Below are 11,797 nucleotides of genomic sequence, written 5' to 3' on the forward strand. Positions count from 1 at the left end.
CCACAAGACGTATTACAAGCTCCTCCTTCCTTTCCCTTGATCATCCTCGTAATCACACTGCGTACTCTTCCTTGTCGATCCAATTGTTTGGGCTGCTGTGCATGTTCCATGTCAAGTTTTGTTTCGATTGCCGTTTTCCATCCAAATGAAACCTGCACGGATGCATGAAAGAAAGAGCTAGCTAGCTAGCTAGAGAAGTTTTGTTTGTAATATTATGAAATTACACCATAAATTAAATTGTACAACGTGATCATTCACTACAAAAAATCATGCAAATAATGACGGGATCTCCGACTGAATATTATTCAGTCAGTATTTACCGACGGATTTTCATTCAATCGGTAATCACCAATTGAAACAACTTCAGTCGTTGATTATCGACTGAATAACTATTTGTCACGTCCTAGGTAGTCTCTGTCAGAAGAAATTTCGACAGCATCTCCCCTGTACGGGTGACAATATGAATTTCCTACAATGCCCTCAGGGCTACATATACCTCGGCCAACACGGCAAGAAACAATAACAATATATGAACTAAACAATCCACGCAATTAATATATTCGCAGCCTTTGTTTGACACAACCACGAAGTTTATTTGAAAACAACCTACTCCACTACACAACGAAAAACGCAAAACACAACAGAGAAAACAACGCAGCGGAAAACAAATGCAGTAGACCAAACTCGATAAACTCCTCGAGTACAATTCTACACCACACGTATATATGTAAATACATAACACGAAACCATAAGTCCAAAAAGTAGAAAAACCGTGGCAACGCGAAGTGGGGACTAGCGACTGGAACCTCTTAACAGCATCAACCTGAAATGATAATATCAACGGGGTGAGTCAACTCCTCAGCGGATACCAATTTGACATGCATAGTAAACTATAACTAATAGTAATAAAAATGTGTATAGTCTCTTGAGATAATAAACAATGCAAAACTGAAAGAAAAAGGGAGAGCTGTACCCACCAGGACCTCCTATCAGGATAGGTCGTCAGACCGAAAATAACATGTCCCTGTATGCATGTCAATCATATGCATTCATCTAATATGCAACAAATAAGTGCAACAATCACAAACAATAAATGCATCATGCAAATGATGCCAATGACATGTCCTGGTCACCCCTGACGCCAGTCAGTCATCTCACACACGATGGTGAGATCGAGTGGGTAGGGTTGCGACAACCGTGCAGTCTGACGTCACTGCTCCTGATGAGTGACCGAGTGGATGAGATGATGTCGGAGTACAATGCTCTCATCTCCCTGAGACAATCCAGAGGAGGGATCCCTGCCGGCTACCACGCTACGTCACACTACCCATGAGCGGACCAATGGAGCCAAACAGAGCAACCTGCTGCAACACACCATGCCTGAATAAAAACCACTAATCCATGAGTGGTTATGTGTGCAGATCCATGTAACTGGAGATGTGCTCAACAATAATGGAGTCGACTATCGCACAGCATGCAATCATGCGAGATGGTGCATGACACTAAGCATATAAATCCTGACCATATCTACCTCCATACAACATGTACCAAAAATAAATAGATCAAATAAACCAATTGATCCTGTCGGGAAGCTGAGAAGACGAACCTGCCGGTGTGTGACATGGCTGGAATGTGGACCGCATCCTCATGATCCGATGGTGAGCTGCCCGCTGCGTTGACCAAGTCGTCTGAAGTCCTCCGGGCAACTGTACCTGCAGCCAGTGACCGGGTTGCCCCGGTCTCTGGTACCTCGGTGCTCGAGGCGGATCCCACAAATGCATAAGCAGCCACATAATAACATGATAATAAAATAAGCATGAAACGAGTGCAATGACGTACCCTAGCCCAGGGGGGCGCCCTCGGATGGATGGATGGGCTGGTCGGGATACTGACCGAGTCGTTGCGACCCTGACAAGTGGATGGGTGTGCACCCGCTAAGAAGCCGAATATAATGGTGGCGGCACGAAATCCGATGTAGCCTGGATCCGGAAAGCTACATGTAGGTCGAGACATAATGGCTCGTAGGCCGATACGCGGCACGCAGGCCGCGGGAAACACAGATAGCTCATAATCATTATAGAGATGTACAGAGTAAAACCCAACGGCTCGATGGTCGGAACCACCTCGGCTCGATGACCGGAATAAACAAACCTGAGTCTGCCGAATGACGGCTGTCCTGTGGGGGACGGGCTGCTACAAGAAGGAGCGGCGTCACTCACACTCACCGAAGGCGGCAGTGGTGATGGAAGATGCCGCTGGCCGCTGGGGAAGGGCAACGATGACTGTCGGCGACGGCTGTGGCCGCGGGAAAAGGCAGCAATGGCTGCCGGTGGTAGCTATGGCCGCTGTGGAGCAAACTGCGATGAGGGGAGTAGAAAGCAAGGCCTCTCTACTGTTGTTGGTCGCCGTCCTTCCTTTCCTCACGAACCTGCCCCCTTTTCTCTCACGGTAGCTACCGAATGCTCAGTGAAGAAGGGAAACGGGAAACAGCGAGGCGGCGACGGCCGACGATGGTCCCGGCAAACAGTGCGATATAGGGAGGAAGAAAACCTCTCCCCCGTTTTCATGCTGGCGGTGACTCTCTCCCCTCTCCTGGCGGCAGCGTGGGAGTGAAAGGGAGGTAGCCAAGAGGAGGGCGGTAGCGTCGGCTGTTTAGCTGGTGAAGTGCATGAGGAGCCAGCCTTTCCATGGCTGGCGGCGGAAAGAAAAAAAAACCCCCTCTCCTCTTGCTCACGAACCGGCTCCCAAATACCCCCAAAACCCTCCACCTCAGAAATGACCCATATGCCCCCTCTCTTCTCCCTAATCCCTTCTATGCCCTCACCTGTGATCCGGATCACAAGCCTCCCCCTCAAGTCCAGTCGAAGGAGGCGTGAGTCCGACTGACTGGACAGTCTATCGCTGAGGCTGCATCACTCTTCATATCGACGTCGAATCATTGAACTCCTGGTATAATGCCTCCCGCGCGTTCGCTATAGCAATGGCGTCGCCTGAGATAGTAACGATACCGAGCGGACCAAGCTTGTAACCGAACCAATGCCGAGTGCGCAGCCGCGAAGATACTGACCGGACGATTGAAGTGCTGCCGATCGGATGGATAGACGTCTAGCGAAAGATGCTGAGAGAGCGACAACAAGCTAAGTGATCGACGTGTAAAATGACAGCCAACCGAGTGACACGTGGGAAGCCGAGTAGACCGAGTAGACAAGCGATGCTGTGTGACCATGGAGATGCCGAACAAGGAACAAAAACATCTCTACAAGCGATGACGATGCTGGGCACAATATCGGCCTACGAGCCATTATGTCTTGACCTACATGTAGCTTTCCGGATCCAGGCTGCATCGGATTTCGTGCCGCCACCATTATATTCGGCTTCTTAGCGGGTGCACACCCATCCACTTGTCAGGGTCGCAATGACTCGGTCAGTATCCCGACCAGCTCATCCATCCATCCGAGGGCGCCCCCCTGGGCCAGGGTACGTCATTGCACTCGTTTCATGCTTATTTTATTATCATGTTATTATGCGGCTGCTTATGCATTTGTAGGATCCGCCTCGAGCACCGAGGTACCAGAGACCGGGGCAACCCGGTCACTGGCAGCAGGTACAGTTGCCCGGAGGACTTCAGACGACTTGGTCAACGCAGCGGGCAGCTCACCATCGGATCATGAGGATGCGGTCCATATTCCAGCCATGTCACACACCGGCAGGTTCGTCTTCTCAGCTTCCCGATAGGATCAATTTGGCGCCGTCTGTGGGAACGCGCCTGATCTGGAACGTGAAGATGGACGATGCCGGAGAGTTCTGCCATTCTCATGACCTCGGTCAGTTTTCCCGTTATTTATTCTGTCAGTTATATGATTTGCATTAGTTGCTCGGGAGAAGACTCCCGAGCCGATCGGCCGGGCGGATTATATACGAGTCACGGCTCGATGGCGAAGACCCCCGAGCCGATCGGTCGGGTGGATTATATACGAGCCACATGCTCGATGACGAAGACCCCCCGAGCCGATCGGCCGGGCGGATTATATACAAGCCACAGGCTCGATGACGAAGACCCCCGAGCCGATTGGCCGGGCAGATTATATACGAGCCACAGGCTCGATGGCGAAGACCCCCGAGCCGATCGGCCGGGCGGATTATATGCGATGGCGAAGACCCCCGAGCCGATCGGCCGGGCGGATTATATACGAGCCACAGGCTCGATGGCGAAGACCCCGAGCCGATCGGCCGGGCGGATTATATACGAGCCACAGGCTCGATGGCGAAGACCCCCGAGCCGATCGGCCGGGCGGATTATATACGAGCCACAGGCTCGATGGCGAAGACCCCCGAGCCGATCGGCCGGGCGGATTATATACGAGCCACAGGCTCGATGGCGAAGCCCCCCGAGCCGATCGGCCGGGCGGATTATATACGAGCCACAGGCTCGATGGCGAAGACCCCCGAGCCGATCGGCCGGGCGGATTATATACGAGCCACAGGCTCGATGGCGAAGACCCCCGAGCCGATCGGCCGGGTTTGAATTAGCCCTCAGGGCCGTCTAGCCCAGACGTTAAACCGTAAAGTCGAACCGGCGACTATAAAAACCCCGGCTTGAAGACCGTCTAGCCCAGACGTTAAACCGTAGAGTCGAACCGACGACTATAAAAACGCCGGCTTGAATACCGTCTAGCCCAGACGTTAAACCGTAGAGTCGAATCGGCGACTATAAAAACTCCGGCTTGAAGACCGTCTACCCCAGACGTTAAACCGTAGAGTCGAACCGACGACTATAAAACCCCGGCTCGAAGACCGCTGCATGGACTAGTTATCAGATATTCTATCTCCCCCGTTCGGGGTCGAGCGATTATCACTGGCCTCGAGCCAGCTTATCAGCATATCGTATTTCTTATCTCCCCCGTTCGGGGTCGAGCGCTTCTCGCTGGTCACAGATCAGATTATAAGAGCATCTTATCTCCCCCGATCGGGGTCGAGCTATCTCCGATGGTCGCGAACAAAGAGTATCTCTACTGGTTTCAAACCAGAATATAGGCGATGCGCCCGTTCGGCTCGTGACTTTCGCCTCGATGAGCCTTCGATTCACGGGCTACACTTCCGATCGACTCACGAGTGATGCGGTCACTCGGCATCATTCCATTTAGTTCACTCGATTGCTGGGTGGCACCTTACGATCGCCCGTGGACTATTCTTGAGGCTGCGCAGTCAGCACTTTCATAGCCGTCCGATCGGCGTCATTTCGATCGCTCGCACGACAGCGTCCGTCTAGCATCTATTCATCCGATCGGCATCATTTCGATTGCTCGCACGATAGCGTCCGTCTAGCATCTATTCATCCAATCTGCATCATTTCGATCGATCGCACGACAGCGTCCGTCCATCATCTATCCATCCGATCGACATCATTCTGATCGCCCGTTCAGCATTTTCGTTATCGTGTGCCCAGCATCATCATCGCTTGTAGAGATGTTTTTGTTCCTCGTTCGGCATCTCCATGGTCACACAGCATCGCTTGTCTACTCGGTCTACTCGGCATCCCACGTGTCACTCGGTTGGCTGTCATTTTACACGTCGATCACTTAGCTTGTTGTCGCTCTCTCAGCATCTTTCGCTAGACGTCTATCCATCCGATCGGCAGCACTTCAATCGTCCGGTCAGTATCTTCGCGGCTGTGCACTCGGCATTGGTTCGGTTACAAGCTTAGTCCGCTCGGTATCGTTACTATCTCAGGCGACGCCATTGCTATAGCGAACGCGCGGGAGGCATTATACCAGGAGTTCAATGATTCGACGTCGATATGAAGAGTGATGCAGCCTCAGCGATAGACTGTCCAGTCAGTCGGACTCACGCCTCCTTCGACTGGACTTGAGGGGGAGGCTTGTGATCCGGATCACAGGTGAGGGCATAGAAGGGATTAGGGAGAAGAGAGGGGGCATATGGGTCATTTCTGAGGTGGAGGGTTTTGGGGGTATTTGGGAGCCGATTCGTGAGCAAGAGGAGAGGGGTTTTTTTTTTCTTTCCGCCGCCAACCATGGAAAGGCTGGCTCCTCATGCACTTCGCCAGCTAAACAGCCGACGCTACCGCCCTCCTCTTGGCTACCTCCCTTTCACTCCCACGCTGCCGCCAGGAGAGGGGAGAGAGTCACCGCCAGCATGAAAACGGGGGAGAGGTTTTCTTCCTCCCTATATCGCACTGTTTGCCGGGACCATCGTCGGCCGTCGCCGCCTCGCTGTTTCCCGTTTCCCTTCTTCACTGAGCATTCGGTAGCTACCGTGAGAGAAAAGGGGGCAGGTTCGTGAGGAAAGGAAGGACGGCGACCAACAACAGTAGAGAGGCCTTGCTTTCTACTCCCCTCATCGCAGTTTGCTCCACAGCGGCCATAGCTACCACCGGCAGCCATTGCTGCCTTTTCCCGCGGCCACAGCCATCGCCGACAGTCATCGTTGCCCTTCCCCAGCGGCCAGCGGCATCTTCCATCACCACTGCCGCCTTCGGTGAGTGTGAGTGACGCCGCTGCTTCTTGTAGCAGCCCGTCCCCCACAGGACAGCCGCCATTCGGCAGACTCAGGTTTGTTTATTCCGGTCATCGAGCCGAGGTGGTTCCGGCCATCGAGCCGTTGGGTTTTACTCTGTACATCTCTATAATGATTATGAGCTATCTATGTTTCCCGCGGCCTGCGTGCCGCGTATCGGCCTACGAGCCATTATGTCTCGACCTACATGTAGCTTTCCGGATCCAGGCTACATCAGATTTCGTGCCGTCACCATTATATTCGGCTTCTTAGCGGGTGCACACCCATCCACTTGTCAGGGTCGCAACTGTTGGTGCAACCTTAGGTCAAGGTTGACCTGGTTGACCCGACTCGAGGTGACTTAACTCGAGTTATATTTTGATGTTTGACTTGGGAAGATTGTCGGTGCAACCTTAGGTCAGGGTTGACCTAGTTGAGTTGCATGTTGATGTTTGACACTCGTGAGAGAGTTCTATTCTTGATGTGAGACAAGAATAGATGGTTGGGAGATTATTGGTGCAACCCTAGGTCAAGGATTGACCTGGTTGACCTGAAAAGTCCAAGTATGGAGACTTGGCACTGGAAAAGTCCAAGCAGGGAGCTTGGCACGCGAAAAGTCCAAGTATGGAGAATTGGCACTGGAAAAGTCCAAGTACGGAGACTTGGCAAGGGGAAAAGTCCAAGCAGGTAGCTTGGCACGCGGAAAGTCCTGGTGAGTGAAGCCAGGCAGTGGGAAAGTCCTAACTGGGATGTTAGGCAGTTGGAAAGTCCTGGTGAGTGAAGCCAGGCAGTGAGAAAGTCCTAACTGGGATGTTAGGCAGTGTGAAAGTCCTGGTGAGTGAAGTCGGGCAAGGGAAAATCCAGATGGATCAAGGATGATCGGACATCTGGTGTTGAGAAGGTCAAGTAGGTCAAGGGAGTGACCAGATACTTGACACGAAGAGAAAAGTCCAAGTGGGTCAAAGGGATTGACCGGACACTTGGTGAGGAGTCTTAGCAGGTCAAGGGAGTGACCGGATGCTAAGCATGATGTACCAACAGGTCAAGGTTGACCGGATGTTGGTTTGGGAGACTTGGGATTTGGTTTGGGCAAAAACCAAGCTCTGGATCGGTCTGCAGACCGATCCAGTGATACGTTTGTGTATCTGATCGGTCTGGTGACCAATCAGATAACAAACAGAAGGCTGTGGGCTTACTGATCGGTTTGGGGACTGATCAGCATGGAGCCTGATCGGTCCCTGGGACCGATCAGGGACGCTACCACCTGAGGTGGGATCGGTCCAGGGACCGATCAGATTCCATACAGAGATGCCCTATGAAGCCTTCTGATCGGTCTAGGGACCGATCAGCCAGGGCCTGATCGGTCCCCCGACCGATCGGAGAAGTCTGGACCGATCAGGGTGGAGCCTGATCGGTCCACGATTCGACCGTTGAGTCACAACGGGTCGCTCCGTCTTCTCCGCTGGCTTCTGTCTTCACCGTGCAGGCTCGCAGGTGATAAAAGGAGATCAAGGCTTTGGTGCTTCTTCTTCCTTCCTTTTTCCTTCTCTTCTGCTGAAGATTTGTGGGCTGCGATAAGAGCTCTGTTGAGTTCCTTCCGAAAGCTTCGCGTGAGCTTCCCCGACTGGAACAGCTGCTGCTGTTAGGGTTTTTTTTTAAGCTGCTGCTTCATCCGGACTCCAGTCGACGAGAAAGCAAGTTTGGTAGAGTGCTTGTGTATTCTTATTGTATTTCTTGCTTATTCTTTGTACTTGTACTCCTGTTTGCTGTTGCAAACAAGTGTGGCGAGGTTTCTCCACCCAGAAGGAGTTTTTATTAGCCGGTTTTCCGGGGACTCATCCACCGACGGATTGATTGGGTCCGTCCACCTTACGGACACGCCGAGGAGTAGGAGCATCATCTCCGAACCTCGTACATCGCTGTGTTAAGGTTTGATATTCTTCCTTTCGTTTCTAGTTTATTTTTCCGCTGCGCTAACGAATTGTAGGAAGAAACGAGCGATTTGGGGCGGCTATTCACACCCCCCTCTCTAGCCGTGTCCATCGATCCTAACAAGTGGTATCAGAGCGAGGTCGCTCTTCGCCGGATTAACACCCGAGGGAGCACAAGCTAGAGATGGATCAACTCGGAGACGACATCACCATTCCACCCTTCTACGATCGCGACGACTTCGCGTTTTGGAAGGTAAGAATGAAATATTTTCTTATGACTAATCTTGAGAATTGGAGTTGTGTCCAATTAGGTTTCAAGCCTCCGACGGACAAGAAAGGAGAAACCCTAGAGAAGAAGGAGTGGACCAAGGAACAAGTCCACCAATCCCTAGTCAACGATGAGGTATTGAAGATTTTTGAATTTTCTTTACCTAATGATGTTTTGTGTAGGATAGGTGGATACAACAATGCCAAGGAGTTGTGGAACAACTTGGCTAAGTTCCATGAGGGGAACTCCACTTCAAGCCATGAAGAGGAGTCAAGTGAGCCAAGTAGCTCACTTCATGGAGATGTGGATTTAGAAGTTGAGGGACACTCAACATCTAAAGAAGAAGAGGAGGAGAGTTCTTCTTCAAGTTCGGAGCAAGAAGAAGCTTCTACCTCCGGAAGGGATGAAGGAGAGAGCGTTCATCCATCCTCACCTCTAGGTAACTCAAGCCATTTAGTTTCTAGCAAATTGCATATAATGTGTTTTGAGTGTAGGGAATTTGGACATTACAAGAGTAAATGTCCAAAGAAGACTAAGAAGACTCCACCGGCGCCAAAGATCAAGGAAGTCGGAGTCCCAAAACGCAAGGGCAAGGAGCACATGGTGTGCTTCCAATGCAAGCAACGAGGACACTATAGGAGTCAATGTCCAAGGGGGAGGCAATCTCACAAGGACAAAAGACCAAGCACGTGTAAAGGGGGAGCGAAGGCAAACCCTAAGGTATCCTCTAAGGTTCATTCTTGCACTTCTAATAAGATACATGCTAGTAGTCTTATTGCAATTGTCAAGAATGATAAGCATGTTAACCTTAGAAATCAATACATGTGTTTAGGTGCTAAACATGTTAACTTAGATAAGGATAATACTAGGAAGGCCAACTCTAGGATTAACTCATCTAAGGCTAAGGAAAACCTAGGTAGAAATCCCAAGAAGACTAGACACATGCCTAGGAATATCTCAAGAGAAAATGACAAATTAACACTTGAGGTATTAGAGAGGGAAAATCAAGTCTTGAGGTCAAGACTTGATAATTTAGAAAAGGTTCTTAAAAACATGGAGAAGTCATCTCTAGGGTTTAAGAGTCAAAAACCCAAGTCCAAGGACAAGAAAGGTTTGGGTCACAAACCTAAGTCCCAAGTGGTCAAGCCCACTTATCATAGTGTTCCATTCGATTATGGAACAAAGCCTAGGGCTAGGAAGACCACCACCAAGGTCACAAGGGGAGTCACCCCTAGAGTTGATCTTGATGAGTCCCAAATGACCAAGGCTTCAAAGCCTAAGAGGGTCATTAGGAGGGTTGCTAGGGAAGTCATCCCTAGTGAATATTTAGTGAACCCAATGAGCTCACATAGATATTGGGTTCCTAGGAGCATCCTCTCTACCTCATAGATGGGTTAGAGAGTGTCAACTCCGCTTAGAAGGATAGTTAGCCCAACTTTGAGGAAATTGACACTCAAGGAGCATTTTCAAGGTTTTGTTAACCTTTGAAAATGAAATAGAATTACTAGTTACTCCTTGAAGAGCTAAATGTGCCTAATGGTGGAAATATCATTTTTAATCTTAAGTGGCACAATTTGAGGAAAACCTAGAAAAATACCATAATTGGGATTTTGGTTTCTCTTAGGGATATAAGGGCAATCTAGGATTAGATGTTAAATTAGCTAAGTGATTAAGGATACTTAGATAGGTAATCTAGGTATTTCATTTGTGCTAACTTACCATGATTGTTTGCCATATGTCATGTCATGACATCATATTTAATTTATGATCATTTGAAATGTCATGATAATGATTAGGTTATTTATATGTCATGCTTTATTTAAGTTTTCAAACTTTATGCCATGACATCATGACATTGGCACATGTTTTTACTTATGATATCATTTTATGCCATGTCATCATCTCTTGCATTATAATCAATGAAATTGATTTGAGGACAAACACAATTTGATATTGAGATCAAATTGGTGTTTAGAAAATGTATGAGAACTTAGCCTAAGATGACCTAAACCCATATCTCACATCAAAATTGACTTAGATGTGTTTGATACACTTTAGATGTGTGTGAGATATTAGGATCATGAGTTAGGATCAAGGTGCATAGTTCTTGTACCTAGATGAGCCTAATTCAAGAAATTGAGGATCATAGGGAAAGCTTATGTACAAGTCATGTACATATAGCCCAAAGATTGTGGTCCCAAATTAAAGGGTTTAAAATCATTTCAAAATTGATTTGAAAAACCTTGATGGAGCTTTTCTAGTGATAGCATTGAGCGAATTGATACAAAGTTGAGGTAAACTTGAACTATTTCAAAGTTTTTGAACTTTGTATCAAGATTTGAAAATGGAAGTTATTTTCAGATAAAACTATTTTTCCATGATAGTATGTGGTATGAAGAATGTATCCTCAAATTTTCATAATTTTTCGAATTTTCTGTGATTTTCTAGAGGTTTCTGAATTTCGGAAGGAGAAAAATCAGAAACTTCTGATATCAGAGTTGTGGACCGATCAGAAGGGAGTCTGATCGGTCCAGGTCTGTGTGGATCGGTCACTGTGACCGATCCAGGGAAGGCCTGATCGGTCCGGTGACCGATCAGGGCGTGCCAAATGCTGAATTTGCTGAATTTCGACTGTGGTCTGAAATTTCAGCTGTGGGAGTTGAGTTTCGGGTTTCTAAAGGTTTGGAACTCTCCAAGACATTGTTGGTGCAATGGTCAAGGGGGAGTTGACCTTTAGGGGGAGTTTTACCTAATTGTCAAGGGGAGTTGACTCTTAGGGGGAGTTTTTACTCCTTAAGACTTTTGAGGATTAGTGATATGGGATTATCACTAAGTTGATTGTTGAGTTTAGTATCAAGGGGGAAATTAAGAGTTTTAATGAAAGGTATGGGACTTTCATTAGGAAGAAACTCTTGACCTTGATACTCTCCTTTTTCTTTTTGATGTGTGTCAAAAAGGGGAGAGTGTTCATTGGAGAATTATTGGAGAACCCAAGTTAGGTTATCGGGTTAACCTAAGCCAGGGGAAGAATGTCAAGGAATGTTCGAGGAAGAACATTGGAATTCTTTTTGATGTGTGTCAAAAA

This window comes from Zingiber officinale, chromosome 3A (assembly GCF_018446385.1).
Source record: "Zingiber officinale cultivar Zhangliang chromosome 3A, Zo_v1.1, whole genome shotgun sequence".
Lineage (NCBI taxonomy): Eukaryota > Viridiplantae > Streptophyta > Magnoliopsida > Zingiberales > Zingiberaceae > Zingiber > Zingiber officinale.